Raw genomic sequence first — 22304 nt, 5'->3', positions numbered from 1 at the left:
GCCTTTTCTAGTTCAGCTGATGCATAATAGATTCTACTCTAGCCCTTTATTTTAACTCTGTGTGTCTTTTTGTTTCAAGTGTGTTTCCTGTAAACAAAATATTGTTGGATTTTTGCTGCTAATCCATTCTTCTATCTGCCACATTTCTATTTTGGTAAGACCTGCTAGAGCTTGTACTCCACTGGTTTATCCTTCTGGGACCAAAGGTTACCCGCATATCACAATGAGGCAATGAAGGAACTCTAGTGGAAGAAATTACTATTCTTATGATGAATTTGCCTGTGTGGTGGGGGGAGAGAGAATAGCATTTTTATAGTGCCTGATATATACCAAGCACTGTGCTAAGTACTTTACAAATACTATCTCCTGTTATTTTCACAACAATCCTGTGAAATAGGTGCTATTATTATACCCATTTTGCAATTCAGGAAACTGAAGCAGAGATTATGTGACTTTCCTAGTGTCACACAGCTAAGTAAATGTCCTGAGGTTAGAATTAAATTCAGTTCTTCCTGACTGCAGGTCCACTGTATCATCAGCTGCTGCTATAGGATGCCGTGTATACAATACAATCACAAAGCATTTTACGTAGGAAAATTCAAGCTTTTCAGTCTTGAAGTCAACTTCTTTATGTAGGACATCTGTTTCAGTAATTAAAAATGAGATTTCAAATTACCTTTTCAGAGGTGTTAAGGGAGGTGAAAGAGGAGAGGATAATTGCAATTGGGCAGTAGCATATAAGTCCTGAGAATGCACTAAATCTCTGAGATGTGCCTTGGGACCTTCTTGACTGTGTGTGCATGTGTGTTCGCATGTATATATACAGTCAGTCAGTAAGTAAGTATTTACTAAACTCTTTTCAGGCCCTTGGATCTTCATTCACACATACCTTCTCAAGTGAGAAGCATCATAATGTATCATAATGTAGATATGACTTTGTTCCTGGGGTCAGAAAGACCAAGGTTCAAATCCTGTCCTGGACACATTAGCTATATGATTAACCTTTAATCACTTAATTGACCTTTCTCTTCCTCAATTTTCTTCATCTGCAATTCTGAGGTCTCTTCTAGCACTAAATCTGTGATCCAATTATCCTTTATGTCACCAACTCTATGGGTCATTTGAGGAGGTAGTAAATGAATGGGAGGATTTGGATGTGTATAAAGATGGCTATCTGCTTGTGAAAGTGCATATAGCTACAAGTGTGTAAAAATTAAGAATTAGGATCATAGGAGGATAAATTTAGAGCTATGAGGGATCTGCTCTGCTTTTCATCTCAGCAGAGATCCTTTCCTCATACTTTGTGGAGACCATAGAGACCATTTATTCTGAGCTACCCGCTATCCCCAGTTCTACCCCTCATATCTTCAAAGTATCACACCTGCCTGCATTCTCTCCTTTGCTGCAATCTCTGATGAAGAAGTTGTCTTTCTTCCCCTCTACTTGTTCCCTTGACTCTATCTTCTTCCATATCCTTCAAGAGTTTTCTTCTTCCACAGTTGCCTCTCTGTTTTATAATATTCAGTCTCCCTTTATCTACTGGCTTCCTGTCTGCTACCTATAGATATGCCCAGATCTTCCCTATTATTAAACAGCTTTGATTTGCCCCTACTCTCCCTTCAAGCTGTTGGTCCCATATCTTTCCTCCTTTTCTCTGGTAAGTCCTTGGTTGCCTCTGCTTCTTTACTTCCCATTACCTTCTCAACCCTTTGTGTTTGACCTATGATTGTTTTACTCCACTGAAATTGCTTTCTTGAAGGTCAGTGATGATCTTTTAGTAGCCTTTTCTCATTTTTTATTCATCTTCATGAATGCTGAGGTCTGTTGGTCACAAAAGTAAATTTTGTAAATCTCAAACCTACTTTGAGAATTTCTTTATTTATTTGGCAAAGATGTTAATTTTTGCATAGCTATCTTGGGTTGACAAGCTCGTATTTTATTAACATTACTTAGGTTTTGTTTGGAAACCTAGATGTATTGTCATCCATTTTATATTGCCAAAAGTATACTTTAAGAATGATATTGTATAAGTGTTAACTGATTGAAGTGTGTTCTTCCCGTTAACATTTGACTTCAGCATGCTGGTCAGTCTCTTAACATATACTGCTTCAGCTTTCTCCTTGATAACAGGAGAAAGCTTTATATTGATATAATCTAATGTCTTGACTAGAGAACACCAAAATATTTGTATCCATTGGTTCAATTTGACTCCTGGATGCAAACTCAAACTCTGTTCTTCCTTAGTACACATTTTCTCTTATCAAGTCTAAATGGCATTTTTATATCACCTCTGTACATCGAGTGATTAATATGATGTTTTGGTATGATTACATCTTTGACTTGAAAGTCATACTCATTTCTGTTCAAGAATAATAAAATTGAATTAGTGCTAGTAAGAAACATAACAGGCTTGAACTATTTACCCAGATGATACCAAAGAGGAATTTAATATCAATTTTTCTCTACATTGTTGCCCTGGTGTCATGTTTTAAGTAGAAAATAATTTTTCACATAGACATTAAATATTTTGGTATCCTGTGGAAGAGAGCCAAAGGCTTTGTGGTAATCAGTATTGGTCATGTGAGCATAATGGCACTTTCAGGTAATTTGTTCGATCATCACTGAATCCATAATGAATTTCTCTTTATACCCCTGTGTTTTTTTTGACACATCCTCTTTTGTTACTCAGCCAATATATTGTTGTCTTGTGTTTACAGATTTTTTATTTTAGTGAATGCAGTCTTTGTTAGAATGTAAACTCTTTGAAGGCATAGAGATACTTTTGTCTTTTCTTTGTGTTCTCAGGGCTTAGCATGGAACCTAGCACATGATAAATACTTTATAAGTGCTTGTTGATTGATTGAATGTTTTGTATTAATAAACATTTGTTAAGTGCCTACTATGTACAAATATATGATTGGTCTAAATATTGCGGGGTCATTGGTGTTCTTATCTTTTGGTAATAAATATTTGATACTTTCTGTTTAAGAAGATGAGATCAGATTTGAATCAGATAGGAAGCTGGTCAATTGCATTGCTATTAATTTATGTGCCACTGCAAAGCATTTAAACCAATAATTATGGATCTTATCTGGTCCTATCACTTTCTAATTTTACAGAAAAGCTAGTTTTAGTCATCTCCTTTAATTTAACTGTTCAGTCAGTCATCACGTTAATATTATATAAACTTTATTTTTTGCATTTGATGCAGCTATGCTTTTGTTGTGTTGGACTTCTTTTTAACTATATATAGACAAACAAAAATTTTCCACATCTTTCTCTTCTCATTGATTTTATTCCCAGTTCTTCAGAATGATTTCTGATTGATATTGAAAGGCCTTTTGCTCCTTATAGTTTCTTAACCTTTTAATTTTTGAATAGTGGTATCAGGAATTTCCGATGTTTTTTATTTTTGGAGTCCATTCCACATGTATTTTTTAAAAATCACGTTTTATTAGGTAGTATAGTATTTGTTTAGAACTACACATGCTGGCTAGATATTGATATCAATTTAATGTCCGTTGTCACATCTTAAATAGTTTTCTCAAGTTACTGCTGTTATAGCAGTATTTTATACCTACCTTTAGGAGTATTACTAAAAACCATCTTACAATGATGTAACTATGGTAATGACCATGGCATATAATGCTGTTTGTAAATCTTGAAATGTATTTATTTTTGCTGTCAAATATTGAAGAAAATGAAATTGTGTTGGTTATAGGAGCTATTAGTGTGAGATGGTGACCCTTTCAGATGTGAACAGTTTTCTCAGGCAAAGGGAATCAAGGACAAGTATGAAAGACACTAAAAAAGACCCTCAGAGTAAAGACTGAATGAAATGTCCAATTTCCCAGAATGTAATATATACAATGAATATGAGGACTTTGAGGTTGATAGCTGGGAAACTCTAATATCTAGGAGTACTTGGTATATCATCTATTTGTGATTTGACAGAAATGCAGATTTGTAGTTTCTCATTATAAGACAGGAGTGAGTCATTTAACAAAAGAGACTACTGGCCAAGACCTGACCCCTGATAGGCAAGAGTACATATCCAAGGGGGTCTGAGAAAAGTTCTCAGAGCTAAGTCCAAGAAGCAACTTCAGAGCTGGGTAAGAAAAATCTCGGTCTAAAATATTATCTGCTGTTTAGAAGAGGACAAGCTTTGCTACTGGACAAAGCTGACTGGAAGGGAATCTCTGCGTGGCTGTGATGTTGAAATGGGTATCTTGTTCTCTGCAGTCTTTTTGCTACTATTACTTTAACCATTTGGCTCTTACTTTTAATTGTTGAATAATAAGAATTTTTGTTAAACTTATTTTTAGGAATCCATTCTTCATGTTTCTTTTTTTATTGCATTTTATTGGGAAATAGAGTGTTCAGGCTTTCAACTGCACATAGTGGTTAGATATAATATTCTAATGTCTTTCTCCAGGTCTTCAATAATTTTCTCAAAATTGGAAACCCCTTAAAACTCTGCCAAGGGAGCAGACCTGGGGGAGTTCTGTAGACCCCAGGCTGAGGGTTCTATTTTTCTGAAAGAATTTCAACTCAGCCTTAGCAGATCAGGAGTAGCTAATGGCAACCAGTAGAAAAAAAGGCCCTGCTCAGCTTCTCAAGAGTGGAGAGACCCACAATGGGAGTGAACTTACCCATCATTTGTGCAAATTGTTCCTAAAGTGGACAGTGGATGTCAAAGTTCACAGTCTAGAGTATGAGTTGTTTTGGGCATATGTGTTCCCTACTTGTTCCCTACATGTTTGCCTCCATGTTGTAGTTTTATAAATTTGTGTCTTCATGGACAGTATGAACATTGGTGGGAGATGTGACCCAGGCTTTTGGGTGAAGTGCTATGTTTTAATTATTCTTGCTTTGCCTTCTGATTAAATGCTTCCAATTAAGAGTCATATAATCAGGACTAATTTTTTAAATTAGTAGGAGTCTAAGGAGCTAAAGTTGTAAATCATAGAAATTTGTGTCACCCACAAGGAGTACCCTGAGAGTGACTTATAGCAGCAGAGTCACACTTTCTATGTGACCTAGCAGTGTAAGGGTAGATTGGGTTCATCAAGACAACCCAGAGAGAAGAGAGAAGGGACATTAGGTGACAAGATGTCCATGCCATGCCCATGCTTTACCAGCTTTTTGAATTAATTTGTTTTGGTAAAGTTGTTCTGTTAGATTCATGATGAAACAAAAAAAAGAGGGCCTTTCAAAGACCCATTCTAAATATGCCCATCTCCATCTCCATTTCAAAATAGATTGAGATGTTAGTATTATTTCTTGCTAACAAAGTTTGTGTTGAGTATAGATTTTCAATGCCTTAAGTTTCTTCAACTTTTTCTTTTTCATATTTAAATATCCCCTCAGTTTCCACTCTTAACTTCATATACTCTGGGCTTCGTGATCTAGTTATCTATTACAATGTCTCTGAATTGATCTGTAATATAATTTATAACTTAGACATGCAACTAGTATTGACAAAAATCAGTGTGGTCTTTGCCTAAAATTGATAAGATCTGATTAACCTGGCCTTGGTACCCAGTTCACCTTGTGTGTATAGTGTAGCCCTTGATCATAACATTCAACATGATACTTGAATCCCCTTTCTTGCTTTCTTTTGCAGATCAATATATTGTCCCCAGAGAGGCAACCTCAGCATGAAGTGATGATTCAGCATCTCTCCCAGGATCTTAGGTGTAACTTTGGTGTGGGAGGAACATACTCTTACTATTTGGCATTGTAGCTCCCGAGTCCCCACCAGTGTGCTTCCCATTAATACAAAATTAGTCACCTTTACACCACTGAGTCTGAATCATGAAACATTTACTCAATAAGGTAAAAGCAAGAATTCTGATAGCATTGACTCAATAGAAGACAAAATCAGGAATAATTATAACATTCACTCAATAGAACACAATAGCAGGAATGATAAGATTATGCTAGGTCATCTAAAAAACCTGGGTCATACTCTTCCACCAGTGCACATAGTGTTTGTGGAGAAGAATGGGTACACATAGAAATCTAGCAGGAAGGCACATGAGTAGGGGAACCCAAGCACTGGGGCAACTCATAATTCTGGATGGCAAGCCTTGATATCTTTAGAGAACAGTCTTAATACGCATCACAATATGCTCAATATGCTGGGCACAACTGTACCTCTTCTATCTGTTCCTCACAGCTCTCCTGTTGGGCCAAGTCAACTTTTTGCTACTTCCGGGTGACTAAAGCAGTGACAAATTCCTTTTGAATACAGACTTTGTAGGGTGCTAAGAAGGTTCTACTATGTTTCAGTGAGCAGCAGTTTCCTTAAGCCAGGAAACTGACAAATTCCTCAGATTTGTTCTTGGGCTGTTTCTCTCAAGCTATAGATTTTGACAGGGCCGTCCATTCTTTTCCTCATGCGGTCCTTCTAGTGATAGGAATTCTGTTTTGTTTAATCAGCTCTCAGAAAAATCAAGCCTCTTATCACAGAAAAGCAAATGCAAAATCTGCCTTTCCCTCTGTTTATCTCTCCCAAATTAGAGACAGTAGTAGAAGGCAACACACGTATCCCTGAGAGGTGTCCTCTGCCTGAGTCTTATAGATGCTACCAGAGAGGAATTCAGCTCTTTTCCAATGAGCCAGTCAGCTCTCAGCAAACAAATGCAATCAACATGGCTTCCAACAAAGCAGCTGCAAAACTCACCTGTCAGCTTCTGTATTCTGTCTACTATAAGCAGCTTTTTTGGGTATCTTTCTTCATCTATGCTAAGTTTCCTCCTCTTTTCCTTTTCTGCTTTTTTTCCTCTCTGGCTTCTTTTCTGATTTCTAATACCTCAAATTAGTGCCTTCTAGTAAGCAGTGACCCATCTCTTACTCATTTGTGACTCCAGATAATTGCTCATGTTGTCCCTCCTGCTTATAATGCTCTCTTGCTTCTTGTCTGCATGATGCAATGGGAAAAAAACACCCTAGAGTTGGAGTCCGATGACCTGGGTTCAAACACCACTGTGTCACTTAATCAATCTGTGACCTCGGGAAAGTGACTTATTCTCTCTGAGTTTGTTGCCTCTTCTCTAAAATGAGAGGATTGATAATCTTTATGGTTCTTTCAGCTCTAAATCCTTTGAAATTAGAATTCCACCCACCTGTGGTTGTTTGGGTTTCCAGGGTGTAATATCTCAGCTGGACTATTGTCCCCTTTGTAATCCCGGTTCCAGACGGAGGTGAAGAGGAGCTCTTTCATCTCATATTGGACACACGCACACACACACACGTACACACACACACACACACACACACACACACACTTCCTTCAGTTCACCCCACCCACCTACTCTCTCATTTCTTTCCCCTTTTCTACTGATCCCTTCCTTGAGCAGTGTGGGCGTTTTTCTCAGGCAAAAGGAGGCCCTTTGCTGCAATTTCCTTCTGTCTATTTGTGCTTTTTCTCTAGAGTTAATTTTAGAGACAAAATCTCAGACCTGGGTTTTTGAAACTCTTGGCATTGGGTTCATCATTCTACCTACACTTCACACCTAGCCTGGAAATAAAGAGGTTATAAACAAACACACAAAACACAAATGCACACACACACACACACACAGACACAGACACACACACACAGACACACACACAGACACACACAGACACACACAGACACACACAGACACACACACAGACACACACACACACACACACACACACACACACACACACACACACACACACACACACTGAGGGCAAGGGAAGTCCCAGTCTCTGCTTTCCCTACAATAAAACTGCAGGTTCTGCTGGCTACTTAGCACTCACATTCCTAAGCACCAAGCTCAGTATCCCCTGCAAACAGACCACTGCAGTTGTCATGGAAATTGGAAAATGCTTTTTACTTTTGTCTCCATAGCTGTCTGGCACACATTGCCAGTACAGAGAGTGAAGCCCTGGCAGAAGTCTCCCAAGCTTGTGAAGCTACAGGGGCTGCTTTCAGTAGGTCATGGAACCATGGGGAATGGGGACAGATCATACAGATCCCAGAGACACAGTGCTTGTGTTCAGTGTATTGGAATGTCTATGAGTTGGGGAAGAAAGCAAAGTGAATAGGTTCAAGAGTGATGGACATTTGCATCCATCAGTGCAGCTCTTGTTAGGATTGCGATTTCTCAGGTACACATATCTATATGGCATTCACATTCCAGATACACAAATGTATAAACATCTCTCTAACCTGGTATAGTGGAGAGGGCCCTGACCTTGGAATCAGGAAGACTTTGAGTTTGATTCCCACCTCTCACATTTATGGGTTGTGTGGTCCTGAGCAAATCACAACCTCTCTCAGTTTCACTTTCCTCATCTGTAAAAATGGTAACGATAACCCTATACCACAGGGATGTTTTGAAGGACAAATGAGATAACGCATATGTAGAGCAGGAAAAGAATGGTAGAGACCATCCGGTCAATTGCCTTGTTTTATAGAGGAAGAAACTGATACCCATGGATATAAAGTGACTTGACCAAGGTCACACTAAGTAAGTTAATAAGTGACTGAAATAGGATTTAAATTCAAGTCTGTTGATTTCCCAACCCAGCACTCAAATCAGTGGAATTGAGTCACATTTTCCAGCGATGGAAATTTCTTTTCCCAATTGTTTTGCTTTTAGAAGTGGAGGGGCTTTTTATTATAAACAGATGACAGAAGAGAGGTCTAATGAACTCAGAAAGATCCTGACAAGGAAGACCTATAATCACAGTACATCAGTATCTAAACTTTCTTTTCTTTGTGGTTTCAGGGTAGATAAAGGAGCAACAAATGTGGGTAGGAAGTATGGGAAAGAGGAAAGACCCTTTAAGTTTTATACCAAGGGAAGGAGGATAGACCTTTACAGTTGTCTATTGCAAGCCTTTCCACTTGTCTGCTTCTCTTCCTTTGTAAGCTCCCCCCTCTTCTCTTCCATTTCCAAACTCATTTCATAATTTCTTCCTCTCATGATTTTCATCTCTCTTTGTTTATAGGGCAGTACATTAGAATGGAAAAGATTTCTGGATAAGATGGCTGCACGAACAGTTCCAGAGAAGCTCACCTCTCACACATGGACTCTAGCAAAGAGCTAAAAATACCGCTACACATATTAACAGTTAAGAAATTAAAAAAAGAAACTATAGTAAGTGCCTTCCTTCAGCTCAGAACTATAAAAAAAGATAGCTAGAAACCTCTGGTCAATAGGAAAGGGCTTCTGCTGGAAAACTGTCCTTAAGTGCAGGGAAACAAGACTGAAACCTGCCAGCCCTGAGACACTCCAGGGGGGCTCGAAGCTTCCAACCATCTGAGAGGGGATACTGTAGGGCTCCAACAAGGAAGCTCCAGGGTAATTGGAAGCCTGCTGTGTTATGATTGTGAATTGAAGCCAGGAGCTGGCAGCAAGTAGACCAGAATCACATGCTCAGGTCACAATGCCACAGTTGTTACAAAAGCGAGTAGAACTCTAACCAGAGATGCTCCAGAGGGCTGTTAAGATCGAGCACTATGAACCTGTATAATCTGGAGCTGGAAACTGAAATCTACCAGCAGTCTGAGTATACCCTAAGGGAAGTGGCAGAGAGTGGTAAGAACCCTTTCAATTGAGATCAGGACCAAGCAGGGTCTGACTACTACTGCCAAGAATGCAGGATGGGGTAGAGACTGTCTCTGGCACAAAGTCCACATTAAGGAACTGAGGCTGAAAATATGAATAAACACAAGAGGACACTGACTACTGTAAAGAAATATTATGGATCCAAAGACTCCCAAGGGTCTAACCTAGAGAAAAAAAAATAGATGCGCAACAAATGTAGGCAGAACCTAAAAGAAAAAAAATTGACTTAGCTGTAAGGACTGTGAGAATACCAGGAAGAAATGAAATGAGATAAAATGTGAAATAAGAGCTCTGGAAGGAGAATAAATAGCTTAGAATAAATGGAGTTAAATCCTACTTGAATAACAGATCCTCAGAATATTAGAACGGACTAAATAGAAATCAGTGACTATAAGACAACAAAAAATATTAGAACAAAATCAAAGTGTTAAAAAAAGAAAAGAAAATGTTAGGTATTTACTATTTTAGAAAACTGATTTGAAAACCATGACCAAATAAAAGCCTGAATATCAAATTTTGTGAAATAATGAATTATAATTCCTCAATCAAATAGAACCAGAGGGCAAAAATAGAAAAAAAAAATCATTTGGTCACCTATTGAGAGAAACTCCGAAATGAAAATTCCCAGGAATGTCACAGGCCTAATCCAGAACTTCCAGGTCAAAGAAAAAAATGCTGTAGATTATGTGTATGTGAAAGCTGTCTTCAAATATTTGAAGAGCTGATATGTGGAAGAAGAATTTGATGCACCAGGAACTATGAATAAAAGTTACAGAGGCAAATTTAAGCCTAATATCAGTGAAAACTTCACTAACAGTAGTCCAAGAAGTTTAGTAGACTGTACCAGATACTGGTGGCTTCCTTCTCACTTCAGGAAGAAGCTGAATGATCACTTGTAACACATGCTAAATGAAGGAATCTTTTTAGGTATGAATTGATCTAGGTGAATGCAGAAGTCCTTTCCGACTTTTAAACTTTGTGATTCTATGATCCACATCAGGGTGTCCTACTGACATTTCAAATGCAATGTGAATAAAAATGAAGCATTTTATTTCTTCCTAAACTTACTCCACCTTCTGATAATTATTTCTAGTAGTAGCAGCATTATTTACCCAGTCTCCCATGTTTACAACCTTGTCTCTGTCCTCTGCTCATTTGCTCATTTCTTATCCTGCCATGTACCAAGACCTGTTGTTTCCTCCAACATGTCTTTTCCAACAGTTTCCCCCTTTCTATTCCATTGTTATCATTCACCTATAGACCTCTAATACTATTTAAAAACTCAATGATTTCAACATCCTGACAGATATTTTCATCTCTTATATCCTCCTCTGATCTATTCTCTGCATTAATGCCAGATGACTATAAAGTGAAGTTCTATCCATGTCATATTTCTCTGCACAAAAATTCTTTAGAATCTCCTTGTTGTTTAAGGTATAAAGTTTAAAGTGCATTGCCTGGCATTCATTTCAATTCAGTAAACATTTACAAATCACCTACTATCAGAACCAGGAGAACTTTGCACACAGCAGCAACCACAATGTGTGAGGAATTTTTCTGGTAGACTTAGTACTTCATTGCAATGCAAGGACTTAAATAATTCCCAATTGTCTCTTAAGGCAAAGTGCCTTCCACGTCCAGAGAAAGAACTATGGAATTTGACAGCAGAATGAAGCCGATCATTTTCTTTCGTATTATGTTTTGGTTTGTTTTATGATTTCTTCCATTCATTTTAATTCTTCTATGCAACATGACTAAGGTGAAAATGTATTTAATAAGAATGTATGTGTAGAACCTATATAAAACTGTATGCCGTCTCAGAGAGGGAGTGGGGAGGTAGTGGGGAAGGGAGGGGAAGAAGTATATGGAAGTGATTGTAGAATATTGAAAATAAATAATTAAAAAAATAAGAATATTGCAAAAAAAAATCACCTGCTATCTTCAAGGAATTGTATTAGGAGTGAGGTTATAAAGATAAAAGAACTTAGATCTTTTATTTTATCAACTGGATGCCACAGGTACACAGATAAATACAATTGCACATTTCAAGTAATTTTAGGATTTGTGGTGGTAGAGGAAATAGTAAGGAAAGATCTAAGTAGATGGCACCTGCAGGTGCCTTGGAGGGATCCAGGGATTCCAGGAAATGAAGATGAGTGAGAACATTCCAGTGACAGGAGACAGTTTGTGCAAAGACCACAGAGGTGAGAGATGGATTTGCTGAAAGGCTTTAAATGATAAGTGGAGTAGTTTGTATTTTATCCTCTAGGTCAGTGGTCTTAAAAATGGTGGCAAGAGAATGACAATAATAGGGTCATAACGACCCCAAAGATGTGTGCTCAATCAGTCAGAGACTGGGAAGGTGGAGCATATCCCGCCCCCCTCCCATAACAATGTGGGCTTGTTACCAGTAACAACAACAACTAAGATTTATATAACGTTTACTTTGTGACAAGCACTGTGCTAAGTCCTTTACAATTATTATCTCATTTGATTCTCATAACAATCCTGTGAGGGAGGTGCCATTATTGTCCTCATTTTATAGATGAGGAAACTGAGGCAAACAGAAGTTAGGTGATTTGCTCTGGGTCACATAGCTAAGTAAGTCTTGGGGGCTGAATTTGAACTCAGGTCTTCCTAACTCCGTTCACCTAACTTCCCTAATTCCCTTCAACATTTTCTTACTCTTCCTGCTCTGACCATTGACCTCCTGGGTTTCATCCCTTGGCATGATCCCCTAGAAGAGTTTATATTCTAATTATGCCCAGGCATTCACAGCAACCAGGAAGGCAAAAATTCCCCTCTCCATCCCATCTTATTTCTTCTGTCAGTTTTTTCCATACCCTGTACCCCACCACTACAGCAATGGACTCTGTTCTCTGGGGTAGTAGAAATCCTCTCCTTCCTCTTGTTGTTTGGCGGGAAAAAGTGAGTAGCATAGATAAATGGATGTGGATAGTTTACAACAACATTTTATTTCCCCTTAGACCATCTCTCTTATACCAGCGTTCCCTATGTTCATCAAAGACACCACCATTCCTCCAGTCTCTCAGATTCTTATCCTCCTAGCTCAATTGAAAATGCTCATTTCTTTTTTTTATTGTGATTTTATTCTCTTTTCAGGTCCAAATTATCTCCCTCCCTCTAGTGACTCTTCCACCCATTGAGAAGTCAAGAAATATAATATTCATACATTTGAAGTCGTACAAAATAGCTCCAAATTATCCATGTTCTGGGGGGAAAAAAGGCAAGAAAAACAATGAAAAAAAAATTGTTTGATTGAATGAATGACATGCAGCACCTTCCGCAACTCCATGTCCTCTTTGTTACTCCACTGTACCTCTGCAGAGGCCATTCTTCTTGGCCTCCAAAGTAAGTTATAACTCGAGGCACCAATGCTGAACAAGCAGTTAAACACTGGTAGAGTTTCTCACTCTTTTATGAGACTGTCCAGCCGATACGTCCTTGGCCTAATCAATACAGTTTCGCTTCTTTTTTTTTTTTTTTTGTCATGCCTAATCTATATCCATACCTAAGTAGCATACAAAAATGCCCAACAGGACATTCGTTAAGGTGCCCCTAGCTCTCTACCTTCCATTGGTTGTGGTAAGTCCCTTCATTCCTTTAACCTCTTGTGCCAAAGCCATTCAAATTTCCTTGAGTCTTTGACAAACCTCAGTGAAGGCTTTAGAAACCCTGAAGGAGCCAGGGCTGAGCTGATAGGCTTTGCCCTGCATTCCTGCCTCTCTAGTCAAGGTTTTTTGTCTGATTTTCACTAATGTAATAAGTAATATAACCAATCAGCATTACTCAGTAAGTAAGGATTGAGCACCTATTATGTGCCTACAATAGACAAGAATTTAAGGAAACCCAGAATGGTTGGGGAGGACAAAATATCTTCATTGTTCCTCAATGAGGACTGAATTGTTCTCCCTAAGTCATTCTTTAGAAAGATGTTTCATGACATCTATCATTTTTCTTAAAGTCTTTTCTTCTGACTTGTTTTTCTTGCCAGACTCATGGCTGTGAAATGGGAGGTTATTGGTGGTCACCTCAGAAATCTCATTCTTGGCATTCAACAAAATGGGATCACAGACTCTCATGCTCCCCAATCTTTCCATATGTATGCTTCTAGTCTGTCATGCCAGAAATCCATTGGCAGCAATATACAGTCAAGAAAGGAGTCTGCTTTGTTGGAGAATAACTAAGCCAGGAATGCTATGTTCCATCTTTACAATGAAATGCAGATTTTCCAGCAAAAGGCAAATCTTTATTTCAAAAGGTTGAATAGGATGCAACTTAAAAAAGAATTCCAGCTGGTTAAATTTAGGGCACTGAAAGAAAGTCCAATCCAAGAATACTCTCTGGCCGTGGGCCCATAGCTTTGCCATTTGATTGTGAATTGGATACATTTTCCTTTCAAGCGCTTGCCTCTCCATATTTTTACCTTCGGAGTGAGTCAAACAAATGTTGATCACCACATTGGTCTGAGTTATGTGCCTTGCCATACTCAAAACAATCTATTTCAGCTGGATTGCTGCCGATCCAAAATGGCCTCATTCTTGCTGACACACTTTCAGGGAATGATTGTATAAGAAATACTGATCACTTCCTATGTTGTTTTACTTTATCAGCCTGGTACCACTCCTCCCCTTTTCAGTCCTCCCCATCCCTTTTTTGGGAAGTCATTTTCAAAAGAAATAGGAAGGGTCCTTCATAATAGTATTGTTCTCTTATGTTAACATGTTTAGGATTTACCTCTTAAAGTCAGCCGCCTCCACTAACTCTTACTCTATCAGTTACTACCTCTCTTGTTTTACTCCTATAGTAGCTTTCCAACTAGTTTTCACATACTCTCCCATCTTTGTGGGTGTTAGGGTGGGGACTGATTGAGTAAATCAATCAAGTCACCTCATCTTATTTAAAATAAGTGTTTTTTTCAGTCATGTCCAACTCTTCATGACAGCATTTGAGGTTTTCTTGATAAAGATACTAGAGTGGTTTGCCATTTCCTTCTCTAGCTCATTTTATAGATAAGAAACTGAGGTAAACAGGGTTAAGCTTGCCTAGGGTCACATATCTGAGGCCAGATTTGAAATCAGAAAGGTGAATCTTCCTGATTCTAGGCTCAGCATCCTATCCACTGTGCCACTAGAAAATACTAAGCCCTGAAACATTTATCCAGTTGAGAGCACATCTTGATTATATTAATCAAACCAAAAGTATGAAGAAGGTCAAAACATTATTCAAGCAAGCAAACAAAGACTTTAGACTATGTATGAAAAGACTTTGGATGAAGTGAATTTGACTAGAAGTGTGTTCAGATTGGCTGAAAAAATTTGGTCATACCCAGTGGGTTCAGCCATTTCAGCCGTTTCAGGCTAGAATGATTTGGAAAAGCAGAGAAGAGAGACCCTTCTATTCTAAACCTCTGAGGAGGAATTGATTGGGTAGGGGAGAGGGATGGGGAACAGCCGAGCTGCAAACCTCAGTTTCAGACTCACTCAATATTTTCTCACCTACCTCCCCTCAGCCCTAGCCCAATCAGAGAACGACTTCATAAAATTTTGAAGATCGGAGGACTTCTTATTTTCCCATCACCATCCTAGTAGTAATTAATAACAATAACTAACATTTACATAGAGCTTACTATGTGCTAGGTATTTTATAATTATAATCTCATTTGATCCTCACAACAATCCTGAGAGGTAGGTGCTATTATTATCCTGTACCAATAATGCTATATTATACATAGCTTCCTCAGAATCCTTGGATCAATGAATGACAGTGTTTTCATTGGGAATCAGTGATAGACTGGATATAGATTCAGGACTGTATGAGGAGCCCAGTTAGAAAGCTAGTCAACACCTAAGGGGAATATCTTGAGAATTCTAGCAAAAGGACTTCTAGAAGCTGTGAGTTACTCCTTGTCACATATGCTTTCTAAGGTTGAACCCGATTTTTCCCTGGATTCTGTATGCACTTATGTAGAGTGTGTCATAGACTTTGGGGGCAGGGAATGTTTTGTACCAATTGTTCTTACTATATTATTAGTTGCTGCGGCTGCTTCTACCACCATTACTACTGCTACTACAACTACCATTGCTAGCTAAGGGGCATAGTAGGTAGAACACTGGACCTGGAGTCAGGAAGACCTGAGTACATATCTCATCTCAGATACTTATTAGCTATGGGACCCTGGGTGAGTCACTTAAGCTCTCTCTATTTCAGTTTTCTCAGATCTAAAATGGGAATAATAATAGCACCTAACTTCCTAGAGTTCCTGTGAGGATCAAAATGAGAAGATGTTTTTAAAGCACCTAGCATAGTGTCTGGTGCTAAATAAATGCTAATTCCCTTCCCCTTAGTAAATATCCCTTTTCAAAATTTAATCAAATCTTGTTGAATAAATGACAGTTGATGTTGTTGAGTTGTATATGACTTTTCATGACCCCATTTGGGGTTTTCTTGGCAAAGATACTAGAGCGATTTGCCATTTCCTTCTCCAGCTCATTTTATAGATGAAGAAACTATGGCAAACAGGGTTAAGTGACTCACCCAGTTAGTAAGTGTCTGAGACTGGATTTGAGCCCAGGTCTTCCTGACCCCAGACTTGGCGCTCTATCCACACTGTCTCCTAGCTGCCTGAGGGATAATCATGGAAGGAAGGACATCTATGGGAGCTCATGAGTTATAACACCTCTATAGTACCTCTAGAGTCCTGAGGTGATATAGTAGCCATGCTGTGGGCACCCAATTCATCACAAGGTGTGATGGAGCTCCAGAGCACGTGCTGTTTCTGTGGCATGATCAGTCCTGCTCTGGTTGCCTTTGCTACTCACCAGTACTACAAATCCAAAGTCTTGATTTTTTCTAACAAGATATGGTGGAACATGACTGTAATTCCAGCTATTTGAGGAGGCTGAGGCTGGTGGATTGCTTGAACTAGAGAGTTCTGAGTTGCAACACAGTGAAGCTAATCAGGCAACCTCACTGTCTGACACCAAAGAGTACTCTTGAGAGGGGGAAAGTCCATAAAGGTGTCTAAGGAGGGGTGAACCATGGCCATCAGTAGTGGGATTGGGCATATTAGGGACCACTTCACTTCCAACAAAAAATAGCATTCTATAGCTTGGGGAAGTATTTTTCTTCCAAAATGACTATGGGGTAAAAAAGGTTGGGTGATATGATTGGCTCCCATTCTAAGATGCCATCTCAAGTCTATACCTTCTATCCTTTGAAGGTTTTGAGGTGTGTGTGGGGTTGTCCTCCTGTCCCTCTCTGTGTTATTTGCCCTTCATTTGCTTCTCCTTCTTTGTTATTTCCTGAGCTGAAATCTCTCTCCTCTCTTTCTCATGTCCCAGTTCCTCGCCCCCTGTTTGAACACATTAGTGCAGCCAGCACCCAGCTCCCTTCTTTTTAGTTTCAGTGCTGGACATAAAAGCAGACTGATGGGCAGAGTGTGATATTAGAGCCAGAACTTAATTTCACAGCATTTTCATGTAATACTCCATAAAACTGAACAAATTTGCCAGAGTCCAAATCCATCTCATTATGCACTGTAGCAGAAGGCAGCCAAGCTTTTAGATTCTGGGACTTGATGCTGAACCCTAGGCTGCTGAAGGATACAAAACACAGAGTGGAGAAGAAAATAAGGAATTAGGTGCTGCTTGGTGTTTTGGATTCTCAGTTAGGAACCACTTTTTAATAAAATGCCTGATTTGGAAATAGACACTACAGAGGGAGGCAGCATGTGGGGCCTTCAATTGCCTCTGGAGGTTTCCTCTGCTGAGGGGCCAGGGTGATTTCTTTCTACAAGGGCAAGCCTCCAGTTGGCTAGTATTTTTGTTTTGGGTTTTTTTTGAGTGATTTGGGAAAAACTATGGAAATGAGGCTTATGGGAGCCAGCATTAAAAGAGCACTGAGTCCTGCCCAGGTTTGTATTGCCAGGCAGAGGAAGGAAGGGAGAGCACTTTTTTTCCTGGTTAAAGACTGGAAATTCAAGTAGCATCCTGGCCATCATTCATGAATTGTAGAATCCTGTTCTAGAGCACTTAGAAAATCCTAAGGATGCCTATCTGGAGTGACTGGTCTAGAAGCAGGAACAGATGTCATCCTTTTCATTCTTAGGATTAAAAAAAAAATGAAAAACCCTCTTTTGTTGAGTCTTTTTTCAGTCATGTCCTACTCTTTGTGACTTCATTTCAGGTTTTCTTGTCAAAGATATTGGAGTGGTTTGCCATTTCTTTCCCCAGCTCATTTCACAGATGAGGAAATTAACGCAAACAGAGTCAAGTGGCTTGCTCAGGCTCACACAGCCAGGAAGTACCTGAGGAGAGATTCCAGACCAGGTTTTCCTATCTCTGAGTCTTTGCTAATGCTGATTTTTATACCATCGTGGCAGAGCTGAAAGAACAGAGGATTAGGAGTCAAGATAATTCTGGGCTCAGTTCCACCATAAAATTGCCTTGTGACCTTAGGCAAGATATTTCCACTCCTGGGGCCTCTGTTTCCTCTTCTGTAGAAAGGAGAGGTTGGATTAGTTGATTGCTAGTGATAGCTGGTCCCATCCAATTGTAACCTTTTATGATTCAATTCAATACAATTCAGCACCCATTTATTACGTGTTTCTTATATGGAAAGTACTATTCTAGATGCCAGGGAAGAGAAAGGCAACATTCCCACCCCTTACCCCCAAAGAGACTCATCCTACTAGAGCTTACATTCTGCTAAGGGGATTTAACAAATAAACAGATACGAGTTAATTTGAAGAGGGAGAAAGTTCTCTCAGTGGATTGAGCAGATGAGAAGAGGGAGCTAGGAATGGTTTCCCATCGGCGGTGGTACCTGAGCTGAGGCTAAGTATTCTAAAAAGTGGAGATGGGAATGTATTGAAGTGTAGATAACAGCTTATGCAAAAGCATGGAGGCAAAAGATGGAGTGCCAAGTGTGGGGAACTGCAAGTACCACAGTTTGGCTGGAATGTAGAGCATAATGAAGGGGATAAATGTATAATGACCTGTGAAATCCATACAACCTTTCTCATAGTCTTGGGTCAATATGCTCCCATGGCAAAGAATAATTATTTGGTTTATTTTACTTTTTAGGAAGAATAGATTGAGTAGCCTGTGGTGAGGGGGAAAGCTATTAAAATATATTTCCTCTAAGTCCTAAAAGTATTTATTAAGTGACTATTGTGTACAAGGTACTATATTAGGTACTGGGCATACAAAGGCAAAATCGGAAAAATTGTCCCTGTGTTAAAAGAGCTCATATTGCACACTGGATAAGCTGGGACCTGGACCTGTGATTTCATCAGTATAGAGTACTTTGGCTCAGGACACCTCCTCCACCAACATAGCACCTTCTTTTTTTGCTTAGTTTTATTTATTTTATTTTTAAATAAAAGTTATATATATGTGTATACATGCATACACATACACACACATATTAAGTAGCACCAATCTGCTACCTATAGTGTTAAATGAATTACTTAGCTGGAGTTGGCAAACTATAGCCAAGGTCCAAATCTAGCTCCCCATCTGTTTTGTAGGGCCCCAGAACTAAGAATGGTTTTTACATTTTAAATACAATAAATTTGAATTTAAAAATGTAAAACCCATTCTTAGCTCAAGGATCATACGAAATAAGCCATATTTTGCTGACCTCTGGGAGAAGTTAAATGACTTGCCCATGGTCACAAGGCCAATATGCACGTGTGTGTGTGGCAGAGATAGGATTAGAATCTTGAAACCGAGAAATCTAGAATTTAGAAACCCTGGTTCCAAGGCTTCATCTGCAACTACTATTCTACTCTGTTTCTCACTGGAGGGAACACATCTTATAAAGAGAAGTATTTAGATGATAGTTTGAGGAGAAGGGAAAGAAAGCTAAGGGAGACAGAAAAATCTTCCTTGTTATAGGCTGTGGTACATGAACTGAACCTGGAAGGAAGCTAGAGATTCGAAGAGGTGAGAAAGACATACATTCCATGCATAGCCTATGCAAAGGCATGGAGGCAGGGTATGGAGTGCTGAGTTCAAGGCTAGAAATTGCAGGGATACTCATCACTTGGAGAATGGCTGAACAAGTTGCGATATATGATTGTGATGGAATACTACAGTGCTAAAAGAAATGATAAGCTTGTTGATTTAAAAAAATAAACATGGATAGATTTGCACAAAATAGTGAAGAGCAAAATGAACCTAACCAAAATAATATTTTAAGAACAATTGTGAGAACAAATTTGAGCGATTAAGTCATTTTGACTGTTATACATACCCAAATTGACTACAAAGGACCTATGAAGAAAGACACTATCTGCATCCAGAGAAAGAACTGATAAATAGAAGTCTGTATAGAATGAATCTACATATACAAACATACATGTGTATGTTTATATGCATGTATGCATGTACATGTGTGTTTGTATGTTATATGTACATATATGTATATATTTGTATCTAATGGTAGCCATCTCTAGGGTAGTAGGGGAGGGAAGAAAAAGAGGAATTTACATGATAACTCTATTATATGTTTAAAAGGAAGAGCAAGTTGAACAAAATGGATTTATAGTTTCTTATGCAGTCATCTTTTTTTATTCCACTGTTATGAAAATGCTTGTTTTATTTCATAAATTAAAATAAAATAAATAAAATTAAGCAAAAATAAGAAATGTAGCATGTTTGAAGGAGGGTAAATGGAGAAAATTAGAGTGGAGTCAGATTATGAAGGGCTTTAAATTTCAAGATGTAGAGCTTCTTTTTTGTCCTATATTCTTTGCATTCATTTCTAAGGCTGAGGTGAATTCTCATAATCACGCCACTGATCACATGATATAAAGTTCTTGTGTTATGGTCCATGAAAGGATGGTAGCCAAAACCATAAGAACAATCTTGTACTCTTATTTCTAGGGGTCCATTGCCCAACCCCAGCTATAACTGACTGATTCATTCATTCATCTAGCAAGTGTTTTCTGGGTTACTACTTGATTACTACTACTTAGGACTGTCCTAAGCTTTGGAAGGGATACAGGCATGCAAAAAAACATGGTCCTTTCTTTTGAGGAAGTTACAAAGCAGAAGAAGACATTCACAAATAACTGTAATACACAATATCTATAAGACACAGCACCTCAAAGTTGGAAGAGACCTCAGAGGCCTTCTAGTCTAACCCATAAAACAAAAATAAACCCTCTTAAAACTTACACAGCAAATAATCATCTACTTTTAACTGAAAACTTCCAGCGAGAGGAAATCAGCCACCTTCTGAGATAGCTCATTTTACTTTGGACAGATCTAATTGTTGGAAGTTTTCTTCATCTCAAGCCTAAATGTGTTCCTTCCCAGCATTTCTACCATTTCCCCTTGCCTCTCTGCCCTCTAGGGCCAAGCAGAAGCATGGGCCTTCAGACTCTTCCAATGGCTATCATTTTCCCCTCTTAAGGCAGTATCTTTGCCAAGACGACCCCATGGACCAAAGTCCATGAGGTCACATAGATTGGGCATGACTGAACCAACAACAACATCAGTGACAAAATGGAGGCTGTGAGTGTAGGCTACCTTGTGAGGTGAAGGGTATCACAGAAAGGAACGGAGCTCAGAAGCCATTGAGTCCAAGGACCATACCTGAACAATAACCTTCCCCTGCTGTAATATACTGTGCAAGTGGTCACGTTTGCTTTTATTCATCCTTTGTTCTTGAAGAGGACCAATGAAAGTGGCCACTAAGACTTTACCGGACCTCTGCTGGGGACAATGCACTGCCGTCATAGGTAGCCTATTGCACTTTTGGGTAGTTCTAATTGTTAAATAATTTACCTTACATTAAGACTACATAGGCCTCCTTGTAACTTCCATCTATTATTCATGGTTCTTCCCTTTAGAGCCAAGCAAATTGAATCTCTTTTCCATGTAATCATTCTTCAAATATTTAAAGACAGCTACTCTCTTCTCCAGGTTAAATATCCCCATTTCCTTCAACTATTTCTTATGTATATACACATGTCATTTCCCTTGATAGAATGTACATTCCTTGAAGGCAGGAACTGTTCCATTTTTGTCTTATTATCATCAGCACCTACCACAGTGACTGTCACACAGTAGGCACTTAAGTAGGCTTGTTGATTGATGTCACCATGATCTTGAGATGTCATACTGTTTGTTAGCCTCCTTTGCATTCTGTACAGCTTATCAATGACCTTCCTAAAATGTGTCAGCTAAAAACTAAACACAGAACTCTGGATGGAGTCTGACCAGGAGAAGGACAGTAGGTCTAACATCTCCTTAGTCTTTGACACTCTACTCCTTTTAATAACAGATTTAAAAACTACATGTATATGTGTATTATGCATAATACATAATACATATATATATACTATATTTAAATGCTCTCAATCTATTAGCTTTTAAGAAAGGCATGTATTAAGATGGTAGAACAAGAAAGATTAATTTAAACATCCTAACCCACCAAAATGTCTAGAGTTCACTCTACCACATATACATAGAAGTCCATGAGAAGAATGGGTTCAAACAGAATAGAATGGTGGTGAGATATACACGAAGGGAATACATGTGTCCAAAGGGTAGCTCTCAACTCCTGGAATTGGAAATCCTTTCTCTTTTCAATGAGTCTTCACACATTATCCCTAATGTGTGGATTAGAACTAATAAGCTGACTAGACTAATAAGCTGC

The sequence above is a fragment of the Notamacropus eugenii genome, chromosome 2 (genome assembly GCF_028372415.1).
Source record: "Notamacropus eugenii isolate mMacEug1 chromosome 2, mMacEug1.pri_v2, whole genome shotgun sequence".
In the NCBI taxonomy this organism is placed as follows: domain Eukaryota; kingdom Metazoa; phylum Chordata; class Mammalia; order Diprotodontia; family Macropodidae; genus Notamacropus; species Notamacropus eugenii.
Note: the sequence above shows the minus strand (reverse complement) of the source record.